A 13,937-nucleotide genomic window follows, 5' to 3' on the forward strand; every position below is an offset into this window, starting at 1 on the left:
GGGTTGCCCAGGAAGATCCAATTTTGCACATAACAAATTTCCTAGAGCTATGTGCAACATTTAAGATGAATGGAGTGATGATGAGATTAGACATAGATTATTCACATTCTATCTAAGAGAATGGCTGAAGAGTTGGCTAATTTCACTGCAAGCTAATTCTATCACAACATGGGAGGACTTAGCCTAGAATTTCTTAGAAAAAATTTTCCCTCCAGCAAAAGCTGGAAAGTTGAGAGGGAAAATTAATAATTTCTACCTAACAAAAAGGGAATCATTGTATGAAGCATGGGAAAGATTTAAAGCATTGTTAAGGAAGTTCCCACATCATGGTATAGAGAATTGGAAGCTAGTTCATAATTTTTATAATGGGTTGAATGGTACTACTCGTACCATAATAGATGTTGCAGCAGGAGGTGTGTTCACGAGCAAGAGTGCTAATGAGGTGTATGAATTGCTAGAGGAGATGGAAATGAATACCTATCAGTTGCCAACTGAAAGGGGACAAACAAAGAAGGTGGCTAATATGAATGAATTGGATGCTATTTCCATGCTTACAGTGCAAGTGGTAGATTTAACGAAGAAGTTACAATAGAGCAACCTGTCAGCCCAAACCATGCAAGTTCAGAGTTTATGTAGGGCATGTGGGAATGCTCATCTATTAAATCAATGTCCTGTCATGGATATGAATAATATACCTATGGAACAAGTCCAAGCTATAGGAAATTTTCAAAGACCAACCAACAACCCCTTTTCAATGTCATATAACCAAGGGTGGAGGAATCATCCTAACTTCTCATGGAAAAATAATCAAGTTGCACAACAGCCTTTTCCTCAAAGTCAGCAACAATTCCCACCTCCACAGACACAACCACATCATCCAACACATATGAAACAACATGAAGCATAGTCCAATGTACTGAACCAGTTCATGCAGAAACCAAGGCATCAATCAGGAGTTTGGAGACTCAATTAGGGCAGTTGGCTACTTTGATGACGAACCATGCTCAAGGGAACTTACCAAGCACTATTGAGGTAAACCCAAAAGAATAATGCAATGCAAGATCCTTGAGGAGTGGCAAGGAGTTAAAAGAACCAAAAGTGGTTGATAAGGAGAAGGAAGTGAGTGGGTCAAATGTTACTGAGAACTTAGTGAAGCATCCTGAAATAATCATAGATCACCATATAAAGATCTCATATCCTCATACGCTTCAAAAGAATAAGCTTGACAAGCAGTTTTCTAAATTTTTTGATATCTTTCGAAAGCTACACATTAATATCCCATTTGTTGAGGAACTTGAACAAATGCCAAGTTATGGGAAGTTTATGAAATAAATTTTGTCAAAGAAAAGGAAATTGGGGGACTATGAGACAGTGGCACTTACTGAGGAGTGCAGTGTAATAATTCAAAAGAAACTACCTTCCAAGCTTAAAGATCCTGGTAGTTTCAATATCACATGCTCTATAGGGGGCTTAGTGGTGAGGAAGGCTTTATGTGATTTAGGGGCCAGTGTGAATCTAATGCCTCTATCAATCTTTCGAAAGTTGAATTTGGGTGAAGCTTAGCCTACTATTGTATCTTTGTAGATGGCAGATCGATCAGTCAAACATCCTCGTGGACTGATTGAGGATGTATTGGTGAAAGTGGAAAAATTCATCTTTCCTGCAGACTTTATCATTCTTGATATGGAGGGAGATGAAAATATTCCAATAATACTTGGAAGGCCATTCTTTGCTACTTGTAGGGCTTTAATCGATGTACAAAATGGTGAATTAAAGCTGCAAGTGCAAAAAAGGAGGTAATATTTAATGTTTTTACAGCAATATAAAATACAGTTTGTTGTAGAGTTGAAGTGATAAAAAGAGGAGAGAACAAGTGAGAAGTCTCTAAGCAAAGATCCATGGCTAAAAGTGGAATGCGAAAAGTGCACCATCGTTTAAATAAGTTCTTTAGTGAGAGGATTCGAATGTTACATGAGCGGGATAAAGTTCCACAAATTTATAATGACATGAAACAAGGACCAACTCATGACACTATAGTTCTCAAGGATGTGAGGGGTGGACTTGATCCAAGTTGAAATATGAAAGAAAACAAGTGTCTGGCTAAATGACGTTAACGACAACTCTGTAGGAGGCATTCTTATAATTTATTTTTTGTTTTTGTTTTAATTCTTAATCAATTGAATAATTTTATTTAATTTTGTTTTGGATTTGTAAATATTTATTAAGTTTTATTTATTTTTTATTTTAGTTTTAGAGTAGGTTGTATGTAGAAATCGTGCAATTCGTGATAAGGTAGTTTTCAAATTCGTTTGGAGGTCAAGTCACGACTTACTCTTATAAGTCGCGACCCTAAATAAAGTAAGAGAGCTCAGAAAATAAAGGAGGAGGACAAGCACTATTTTCCATATCCACCACCATTTTGAGATGATTCGTAGCAGGTTAGTTTTCTTTCCTTAACTTTTATAAAACATTGGGGGACAATGTTTATTTTAAGTTTGGGTGAGGGACTTAAAAATTTGTGTCTATTTTTAGAATATTTGTCTGTGTATATTTGTGTTTTTTTGTGTTTGTGAATAAGTTCTGAGTCATTGTTTTCTTTTATATCATTTTGAGTCTAACGTAAATATATTGCGAACCATGATTGCCAATGAAGATAAAGTGAATAATAGATAGTATAATTCAAAGAAAATGAATTCATAAAAACTTGTGTAATTAGTTAACTGTTTTGTATTTCACTTTAGTGTGTCAGCATACTTAGAAAACCTTTTCATTCTCTATGAGTTGTACAGTAGAATTTTTTTATGCATATTGAATGGATTTGTGGATTAAATAATGGGAATTTGTAAATTCTAGAACCTGCATATTTGTTATTTAAGGCGAAATAATGCATCATGCTTGTTTTTAAAAAATGATTTAGGCCATTTTTGGATCATTTGAGCCTTTCTTGCCAACCCTAAAATTTATTTTCCATTGATCAACCTTGTTGAGCCTAATTTTGCACCTTTTTGTTCTGAGTCACTAATAAAGTCTAAGAATTGAAAGCTTGATATAAATCCTTCCCTAAAGATATTATTATGCGCATGATGACAATATGGTGGGGATTTGTATTGGGGTCATTTGAGGAAAGTTAGTAGGATTCAAAAGAGAAAAAAAAATGGAGAGAGTATATGTAAAAAAATTGAAAAAGAAATTTTCTTGTTTATATATGAAGTACACTCCCAACGTATAAAAAGAAATATGTTTGGGGGAGTGTAGTTAGTATATGAAAAAAATAAGAATAAAAACATATATCTCTCTCTAGGTCAAGAAATATTATTGAGGGTTATTAATTGGGTGCAAGAGAAAGGTTGTGCGCTTGTGGTAAATTTGAGCGTAAAAAGTCTCTTATCTACCTTTACCTAAGCCATTTAATTACAAGCCTATAAAGTCCTATTGATTTCTAAGCAGGTTTTGGTGTATATTAGTGGAGAATGGCAAATAAGTAAGCATATGGAATACATAATTGGTTAGCGGTATGTTTTACTGAAATTTGATATGTATTGATGAATTCATTGTGTTATTTGTTGAGCATGATTAGGTTGTTTTAAATGTTGACAGGTTAAAGTGTTTTAGAGTGGCAGTTGATAGAAAATCTGGGTTAAGATTAATGTTAAGTTGTTTTCTAAGAATTATGCGATTTACATTCATGATTTGGAGGCATTAAAAATTGTGGTTCATGCAGGTTCATGTTAAAAGTTGTGTTGTGTTGTGTTTTGTTTAGTGTTGTTTTTCTGAGTTGAGTCCTTTGTTCGAGGGCGAGCAAAAAGTAAGTTTGGAGGAGTTTGATAACTCCATTTTAGTGTCGTTTTAGGATGTGTTTTTGTGGAAATCTTGAGTCTTTGTGTTTGTTTTGTGCAAGATTATGCTTGTGTTTGTCTTTGTTTTAGGTAGGTGCTATGAATCATGTGCTAAACGCAAAAAGAAGAAGAAATGGTGGGAAATGGTGCTTTTGGTGGTTGTTTGACTCAAATTGACGTTAAGGATGAGTTACAAGAAGTTTTTGGTGAAGGAAGGATTTCAAATAGCCAAAATATAAAAAAGTAGAATTAGAGTCGCGACATGGACTTAAGGGCCGCGACTCTAGCAAAGTCAGAGGATCCATAACCTTTTGAGAGGGATTAAGGTCACGACTTGGTCAGTAGAGTCGCGACACTAGAAGAAACAGAGGCAAATCCAGGAGGTGCATCAAGACGCGGGCAGCGACCTAGGTGAAGAGGGTTGTGGCGTCTGAAGACCCAATCAGATTATGAAATGCCTTAAAAAAGACGCGGGTCAAGACCTAAGAAAGGCCAATTCGCGCCCGCCTTGCCAACAAAGAAGAATCTGCTCTTTTTTTATATAAATTCTGACCTTAGGATTTAATTAGAATTAGGTCAGATTTTTTATTACGAATTTTGAGAGCAATTCTTATTCTGAGACATTATTTTCTGCAATTTCATTTTTTTATTTCTTCTGCAAGCTTTTGGATTGTATGAGTATAGATAATTGTTTATTGTTTTAGTCATGTCTGATATGAACGAAAACCTCTATCTAAGGGTTAATGTAGTTGCTTGGATTTCTATTTAATTTTATTATGATGTTCTATTGATACTTCTTGTTTATTCTAATCCATATAATGTTTGTCTAATGCTAGTAAATACTTGATCAATATTTGCTTGATTTATGATTTTGATTCAAAATTTGAAAGATGCGAACTGAATATTCTATCGTTATATAGACATAGGTTACATATTGGACAAGAGTACTTGTATGACTTATGTAGCAAATAGGTTAACAATCTTAATGCCTACTATGTGTTTAAGTTTATCATAGAGATGTAGAAAACTTTCATATAGGTTTAGATCATATATCATGTAAAAGAATAGGAATCGGTTTTTGTTAACCTGCTATTAGAATAGGAAGAAGAGATTTAGAACTTGTTGACATGGTTTTCGATAAAAGTGTATTAAGAAATAAAATGGGTAGATTAGTGCTAGATTATAAACCGCAATGAAATAACAAGCATTCACTCAAAAGCACATAATTTTTATGTGGTTCAGTGGTTAAAATCCACCTAGTCCACGAGTCAATATTATTATTGTTTCTCTCTCTATTCCTGCAAAGTTTCGGCCATACAAAGAATCCTCTTTTCCCTATCAAACATTCCTAGTATTTATAGGGGAATTCCATGAACATGTTTGGGTCACTGTGTAAACAAACCGCGTAATTATATATGGCATGTAATTAATACAGATTATTCCCATTTACGTTGGGGTATGATTTGATAACAAAATAAATACACTCCTGCTATCTAGGATAATAAATAATAGATATATGATACAGCCTGGTCATTAATGAGCGCACAAAGAATTCCTAAATCTCCTGGGATCCTTCAGTATGTGTTATATCTTGGTCCTCATGAGCTGAACATCTCACCTGAGCTCATGCTTGACAACTATCTGACTCCGAGATCGGAGTAGGTTCAGAATGCCAAAAACTGGGCCTGACCATTATTAGTCTCGACCTTGATTATTACCTTAAGTGTTGGTCAGATAATGACTTGTACACCATGTATGAACTGGATTGAACCTTGAGCTTCTCACATGGTTAATAACCAGATACTCTACTTGATGACTCTTCTACACTTTTAACTGCCAACTATACCCGAGCTGAGTAATTGAACTCGTGTTAAATTTAGGGTACAAATTAATAGGATGAAAAGTGGATGAAATTAATTCCCTAGGCTTTTTATTATTGATTTTTAATCCGTTGATTCCTTGTTCTGTTTATAGTTATTTAAATTGTGTTCATAGTTAGAATTATTCATCTTAGTTTTAATTACCAAATAGAAAGTAAAAAAGAAATTATTGGTAATTGGGTTATAGTCTCTGTGGGAACGATTCTTATTTACTATCTATATTACTTGAATCAATTGTGTATACTTGCACATCATATTTTCGCTATCACTTCGCAATGGGGATCCACCCACAGCCCTTGGGCCGCTGAAGTAGCCCTTATGGCGTTAACCATCTCTTGTATGGCGGTGATATTACCCTCTTGGGTATCAAGTTTTTGCTGCTAGGTTGCCACTCGATCGCGAAGTTCCACCACTTCTAGCGTCCCATCCACGTTCATGGGCTTAGGATACTCCTCCTCATAATACTCGTCATCTACGCTGCCGTATTCAGCATTTTCATCGTAGTCTTTCACCATCTTAGGGAAGTCTTGTGGTGGTTGACAGTTGTTTTCTCCTCCCTCGACTCCGGCTGGATGAGATGAATCATCTGGTGCATTTCTCCAAGTGGTCACCATGACTATGTTCTTCAAGCTTTCTTCAGGCTTTCAATGAAAGCACCAAAATGTTGACTGCTTTTTTCACTATCAACCTAATCTGAGAATTTAAAGAAAGTAACAGACAACAACAAAAGGATTTTACATGGTTCAGAATATAAAAGAGCCCTAGTCCATGGCTCTCTATTATTGAGTGAGCTATAAAAGAGCCCTAGACACTAGTAACACTTGCCCAAAAATGTATGTCAAAGTTGTGGCAAGGGCTCTTCACCAAGAGTCTTGGGTCATGTCGGACAAGCCAGAACCATAGAAGAACGAAGACAGGAGGGACACTCCCAACAACCCCAGACAGTTTCAGGCCAATCCGAATGGGCCAAGAGGAAAGTTCAACCCGAGGTTCGGCTAGAACTCGGGGAGGACAAACAATCCTAGAGGCTCAAGGCCGAATGCTGGGGGAAATAACAAAAGAAAAGAGGGACCTCCCAATCAAGAAATATCTAGTTCCAACAAATAACCAAGATGCGAGTTTGAACAATGGCCACTATGCAACAAGTGTAACCGACGCCATCCGGGTGAGTGTGGGGTACGTTATAACTGTGGAAAGTCAGGGGCACTTTGCTAAAGAGTGTTGAATGTCAAGTAAGGGCAACAAAAATGACCAGCAGAAACAAATTGGAGCTCCACCTCAATTTTATGCGCTTACGCAAAGCGACAAAGGAACTGGACCATCTAATGTGGTGTCAGGTCAGATTTCTATCACCCAAACCTCGGCATATGCATTAATGGATATTGGTGCATCACATTCTTTTTTATCTGCATCCTTTATGGAAAAATTAAATAGAATGCCTGAGCCTATGCCTGCTATTTGTGGGGTATCCTTGCCTTCGGGAAAGGATATGCTGGGACGGACATGGATTAGAGTCGTACCATTTTGGGTAGAAGATCGTGAGTTGACAGTGGATTTGTTAGTCTTGGACCTACATGAATATGACGTCATATTTGGGATGGGTTGATTAACCAAATATGGAGCCATTGTTAGTTGCAAGCGCAGAAAAGTGGTCTTCACCACAGGCAGAGAAGAACCATTCGAGTTTAAGGGTACATAAAGAGAGAAGAAGTGCCCCATGATTTCTGCGATGATCGAGAGAAAAATTTTGAGTGACGGATGCATCAGTTTTCTGGCAATCATAGTGGATAAGGATAAAGAGACAAATCAACAAACTTCTGATGTATCGGTTGTGTGCAAGTTTCCTGATGTATTTCCCAAAGATCTCCCAAGGATTTCACCAGACTGAGAGATCGTGTTTGAGATAGAGCAAAATTCCAGGAACTACGCCGATCTCAAAGACTACCTACAGGATGGTGTCAGCTGAACTCAATGAGTTGCAATAGCAACTGCATGAGTTATTGGACAAGAAGTTCATAATGCCAAGCCCTTTTCCATGGGGAGCCCCGATCTTATTCGTGAAGAAGAAAGACGACTCAATGGGAATGTGCATTGACTATCTGGAGCTGAACACAGTGATGATCAAGAACCGATATCCATTTCTCAGGATCGACGATCTTTTCGATCAATTGCAAGGAGCATCGGTATTCTCCAAAATATACCTGCAATCGGGCTACCATCAGCTCAAGGTTAAGGAAACGGATATACCAAAGACGACTTTCAGAACATGCTACGGTCACTACGAGTTCTTAGTGATGTTCTTTAGACTAACCAATGCGCCTGCAACATTCATGGATTGCATGAATCGCGTATTTCATGATTATTTGGGTAAGTTCATCTTCGTGTTCATTAGCGATATTCTAATATACTCGAAAAGCCAAGAAGAGCATGCAATGCATCTGGAACTTGTCCTCCAGCATCTGCAAGATGAAAAGCTTTACGCAAAATGTTTGAAGTGCAAATTCTGGCAAGAGAAAGTTAGTTTTCTCGGACACATGGTGTCGGGAGACGGAATTTTGGTAGATCCCACCAAGACAGAAGTTGTTAATCAGTGGAAACCTCCGAAAAATGCTCATGAGGTTAGAAGTTTCCTTGGGTTAGTGGGATATTACCATCAATTTTTGGAAGTATTTTCCAAAATAGTTGCACTGATGACCGCCCTCACCCACGAAACCCTCACCCACGAAAACATCAAGTATCAAATAAGTGCGAGAAGATTTTTAAAGAGCTGAAAACGAGATTGACGACTGCCCCAATGCTGACAATCCCTAACGGCACAAAGTAATATACAATTTATAGCGACGCCTCAGACCAAGAACTATCCTACTCATGACTTGGAGCTGGCAGCGGTGGTTTTCACACTGAAAATCTGGAGGCACTACCTGCATAGGATACACTGCGACATCTACATTGATCACAAAAGCCTGAAGTATCTCTTCACTCAGAAGGAATTGAATATGAGACAACGTCGATGGCTAGATTTATTCAACGTCTACGACATTCTGTTCCACTCGGGAAAAGCAAACAAGGTTGTGGATGCATTGAGTCGATAGCCAAGGGCTTACGTGATGACAGTGAAAGTGATTCTGCAGCAATTACATGTCGACCTTGCTACCTTGGATTTGGATATAGTAGTCGAACAATTGGCTAACTTCTTTATCGAGCCTACCATTATGGAAGTTATAAAAAGGGGGCAGTTAGTCAATCCTTGGGTACACAGACGATGTATGAAGTAAGGAAGGAGGTGCAACCAAGATTCCATATCTCCGACGACGGATTACTAGGGTTCAAGGGCAAAATATGTGTTCCAGACGATGACAAAATCAAGAAGCAGATCTTTTTCGAGGGACGTAATGCTCCTTATGCCATGCATTCGGGCACAAAAAAAATGTACCAAGACTTAAAGAAGTACTCTTGATGGCATGGGATGAAAAAGGAAACAGCAGAATATGTGGCACACTGCTTGACTTGTCAGCAAACAAAGGCCAAGCATCAATGGCTAGCCAGATTGTTGCAGCCCTTATAAATTCCGAAATGGAAGTGGAGATGGTGACTATGGACTTTGTCAAGGTCTACCAACTGCTCCCAAGGGGTACGATGCAATTTGGGTTATCGTAGATAAGTTGACTAAGTCCGCCAATTCCTTGTCGATCAAGGTAACTTATGGGGCACATGAGCTGGCAGATATTTACATTGCAAAAATAGTGAGACTGCATGGTGTACCTAACTCCATCGTATCTGATCGAGACAGACATTTCAACTTGGCATTCTGGGATAGAATCCAAATGAGGTTGATTACTATACTAAAGTTCAACACCTCTTTCCACCCAAACAGACGGTCAAAGTGAACGAATAATTCAAACCTTGGAAGATATTCTAAGAGCCTGCGTGCTGGACTTTAAAGGGTCATGGAATGAGAAGCTTTTACTAATAGAGCTCGCTTATAGCAACAGCTATCATGATTCCATCAAGATGGATTTTTACGAAAGGAAATGTCGATCACTGATTCATTAGCACGAGGGTGGTGAAAGAAATTTTCTCGGATCAGATGAGGTTGATTAAGTTACCGAGGATATCCGGCAGATAAGGCAACGCTTGCAAACTTCGGTAATATCGACAGTGAAAATATGTCGACCGATGGAGGAGACCCCTGGCGTTTGAGGTTGGTGATAATGTGTTGCTAAAGGTATCTCCGCTACGAGGGATTATGCGGTTTAGGAAGAAAGGAAAGCTTAGCCCAAGGTTCATTGGACCTTTTGAAATCATGGAGAAGATCAGGGAAGTAGCTTATCGTTTAACTCTTCCACCCGCCTTGTCTAAGGTGCATGACATGTTTCATGTATCCATGTTGAGAAAATACATGCACGATCCCTCCCATGTACTCAATTATGAGCAGATGAGCGTTGATCCTCAACTCGTCTATGAGGAGAAGCCGATAATGATTCTAGACCGAAAGGAAAAAGTGTTGATGAACAAGACCGTCCATTGGTAAAGGTGTAGTGGTGTAACCACAACATAGAAGATGTGATCAGGGAAATAGAAGACAAGATGAGGGAGTTGTATCCTCATTTGTTTTAAGTTTCAAGGACGAAACCTTTATAAATTGTAGGTATTGTAATGCCCTGGGTTTCGGGTACCTTTAAACGACTCGGGTTGGGATTGTTTTCCACGAGTTAAGAATATTATTTTAAATAATATTATATTTGCTTGGAATTTACTTCCATGAGTTATTGCTAGCCAAATTATGAATTGTATGATTAAAAGACGAGATAAGACTTTCGGTCTTGGACCGACACAAAAACCCTAATCGAGTAAAAATCTTGGAAAATAAAATGATAATTTATGGAAAATACATTTTTGGCATGAAATACATTCATAAATATTAAATTTTGTTCAAAAAACAATAAACCTAAGAGGAAATGGGAAATTCTAGGGCATTTTGTGTTAAATGCTTAATTTTTTCCTAATTGTGAAATTTTATTCCATAAATGGACCATAGGTTAAATTGTAATGTGTGACTAATTAAATTAAATGTGGGAGACATTTAATTCAATTATTATGTGTTAAGTATTGTTTTTAAAACTTATAAGAGTGAAAAAGGTTATAGAAAAGTGATTTAAGCTTTTAATAACATTTAATTAATGTTAATGAGAGAAAGTGTTATAAAGTAAAAACACTCAAGTGTTTTAGATATTTTTTAGAGTTGTCTATGTTCTTCCAACCTCTCCAAAATAGAACCCCCTTCTCTCCTCTCACTCTCATCTTGTTCAAAAAAATTCTCTTAAGTTTTCTCATCATTTTCAACTACCCAAAAACCTAAGAAACCTTTGAAGCTTAAGCCTTGATCTTTGAAGAGTTTCCCTATGGTAAAAGTTTCAAAAACTTGACTTTTGTAAAGTTTTAAACCACAGATATTTCAATAACTAACTGTATATGTTGTTGGGATAGTTGGTTTAAGGTTTTGAAAGAGTTTTGAAGGATTTAAAGCTAGTAGAAACATCAAAACCTAATGCAAGAACGACAAGGGGTAAAAATTTTACTTTTTCTGCTTGTTTTTGTATGGTTTTTATTTATAAGCATTATTTTGTGTATTTAATTCTTAAAGTATCTTATTGGTGATGTAATAAGGCTATGGTAGTTCCTATATAATGTTTATGATGCTTGTATGTTGATTGTATAAATAGGGACCCAAAATCCCTAAGGATTTTTTTGGAAACCCTAAAACCAAAAAAAGAAATGTTTTTGACCCTTGACTTCCAAGGGGTCAAGTATCTACTATATAACTAATTTTATACTGTGATGTATTTGAGATGGAGTACATGAATTTGAGCTTTTGAAATACTCAAAAACGTTTAGAAATGAGTGAGTTATGCTATTTCAAAGTTTAGGTAAATAATTATTTTTTCGTATTCTTAATTTTGGGACCAAATTTGGACAGCCACTGTATAGGGCAAATGGACCCCGTTTTGGCTCAAATTTGGTGGAGATGTTCGCGGAATACCCCTAGTATGCCTCTGTAAAATTTGGTAACAAAATATTGAATGGTTGCAGAGTTATTAAGTGCCAAAGTTTGTAAAAAATAAGGATTTTGAAAATAAGGTCATTTTTCCCTCAATGTTTGAAAAATGTTTTCACAATCAAAAATGCTCATTTTGACTAATATTTTACAAAGACCTAAATTGTATACAAAAGATTGAATTGAGAAATTTTTGTAACAATTGGGTAAGTAAATTTCAAATTATAACCTATCAAATTATGTGGTTAAAAATGCGAAAAATGAGATTTCACACTTAGTGAGAGTTATTTTTATTCTTTCTAAAAATAAAATATTTAATTTATTAATAAATTAAAAGAGGGTTTAAAACTGTATATTTTGATAAAATAATTAAGTACATTATTTTTAGTAAGTAAACTCGATTAATTAACTTCAGAGAATTAACTAGTGAAGATAAGCAATTATTAACGGATTTCGTAATTAAGTTAAAATTAGGCTATTTTCTTAAGATGATTTTTAGAGATAAAAACCTTACGAAAAATAAAAGGAAAATTAAAAGATTATTTTCTTAAAAAATAATTGAGGAATTTAATTAGTATTTTCTGGATATAATATAGGCCAAAGTCTTTTATATATTTAACCGACTTGTTGAAAGTACGAGTTTATAGTGAAACTTTTAAATAATAAGATTCTTAGCGGATTATGGGAAATACTACTACGATACCCGAGCCTAGGTATCAAGACCATAGGATAGGTCTCCCTGAGACTTAGGGTTTAGTCTAAAATTTTTGTGTATGAATTTCTTGAATGTGTTTAAAACCAAATAAGGATCTTTAATCCTTACAAATGATTTTGAAAATGACCAAACTGCCCAAAATAATAATAATGAATTATGTTGACGGTAAGAACTCGTCAACGATTGATGGTTAGAAAACTTCAATCTCTATACTACAGAGAGCTTTGAATCAGATAGAAAGAACTCTAATCAACAGAAGAAAACTAAGGCAACAATGAAAAACATAAACATATATTTCTCAAGTCTCTTTCATACACTCAGTTTTCCAACCCCTTAGCCTGAGGGGTTGGAGCCTATTTATAGGGGGGCTCTATTGGCCCAGGATACAAACAAGTCCCAGACCACAGGGACGTACACAGGTACTCTGATAGTGTAGTGGCTCAGGGCGTAGTGGTGTCTACCCTGATGGTGTCAGAGTCGTGGCCCAGGACAAAGTACTGTCGGCTCTGGCGTATGGTCGGGGTGTCCAAGTGGTACCACTACTCTTCGTACAGGTCCGTACTGCCACTACTCCTCAGACGCAGATCATAGGGTCGTGCCTCTGTTCTCTCCACAACCGTATGCCCCGTGTCAGCGCACGTATTCCGTACTCGGTCATCCTCACCAATCCCCGTTCAATGCTCCATGTTCGTTTGGCATATCAACAAGGTTTCTCCAAGTGATCCCGTGCCTATGTCAAGGAAGCTTCAACCTATGTATGTCCCGAGAAGTCAAGGCGCCAGGGGTCAGGGCCGGCTTATGCGGATCGCATAGACACGAGGCTCGCAGCATGAGCGTCGTGGCAAGGCTGTACCCTCGCATAGCGAGGGTACCTCGCGTAGCGAGGCTGGCCCTTTTCCCTCAGGTATAGGCATGGCTCGGGCGTCGCAACAAGGTAGCACCCTCGCACAGTGAGGCTGCCTCTCCTCCTCCTGGGTGCAGCATCGCGAGGCTAGGGGCACGGATGCCACGACGAACCCCCACCCTCGCATAGCGAGGCTGACCTTCTTCTCCCGAGTGCAGGCGGGACTTGATGCCTGATGGAACGGGGCGCACGCGGGTGACCAGCTGGGGTCCCTCGCATAGTGGGGGTGACGTTTGGATTGACAAGCGGCCGAAGGCCCTCTCCCAGCGAGGGTGGCCCTCTTAGCCCATCTCTCTCACCATCATGTAACGCCCTTTTAGGATGTCTCGTGGTATAGAGCTTCACTCGTGAATAAAATTCACAAGGAAATATTTCCACATTTACACTTCCCCCCGAGTCTATAAGTACAGTTTTAAGTGTGTTTGTAGACTCTCTCCATTTCTCTTGCTTGACATGCACGGCCAACCTTGGGGGATTTCGCCTTGGCAATTTTTCCAACGCCGCTTGAAGAAGCATGAGGTGAGGCTTGGAGTTGTGTTTCTTTTTA

General features: G+C 37.8%; 1 non-coding gene across 1 annotated transcript; it reads right to left on the bottom strand.

The window, feature by feature from the left end:
- Window positions 1-226: 226 nt before the first annotated feature.
- Window positions 227-333, bottom strand: LOC133828361 (small nucleolar RNA R71). Its single transcript, XR_009890986.1, has one exon. It is a non-coding gene; the product is annotated as a small nucleolar RNA R71 (small nucleolar RNA).
- Window positions 334-13,937: the final 13,604 nt, after the last annotated feature.

This window comes from Humulus lupulus, chromosome 3 (assembly GCF_963169125.1).
Source record: "Humulus lupulus chromosome 3, drHumLupu1.1, whole genome shotgun sequence".
NCBI classification, from domain to species: Eukaryota; Viridiplantae; Streptophyta; class Magnoliopsida; order Rosales; family Cannabaceae; genus Humulus; species Humulus lupulus.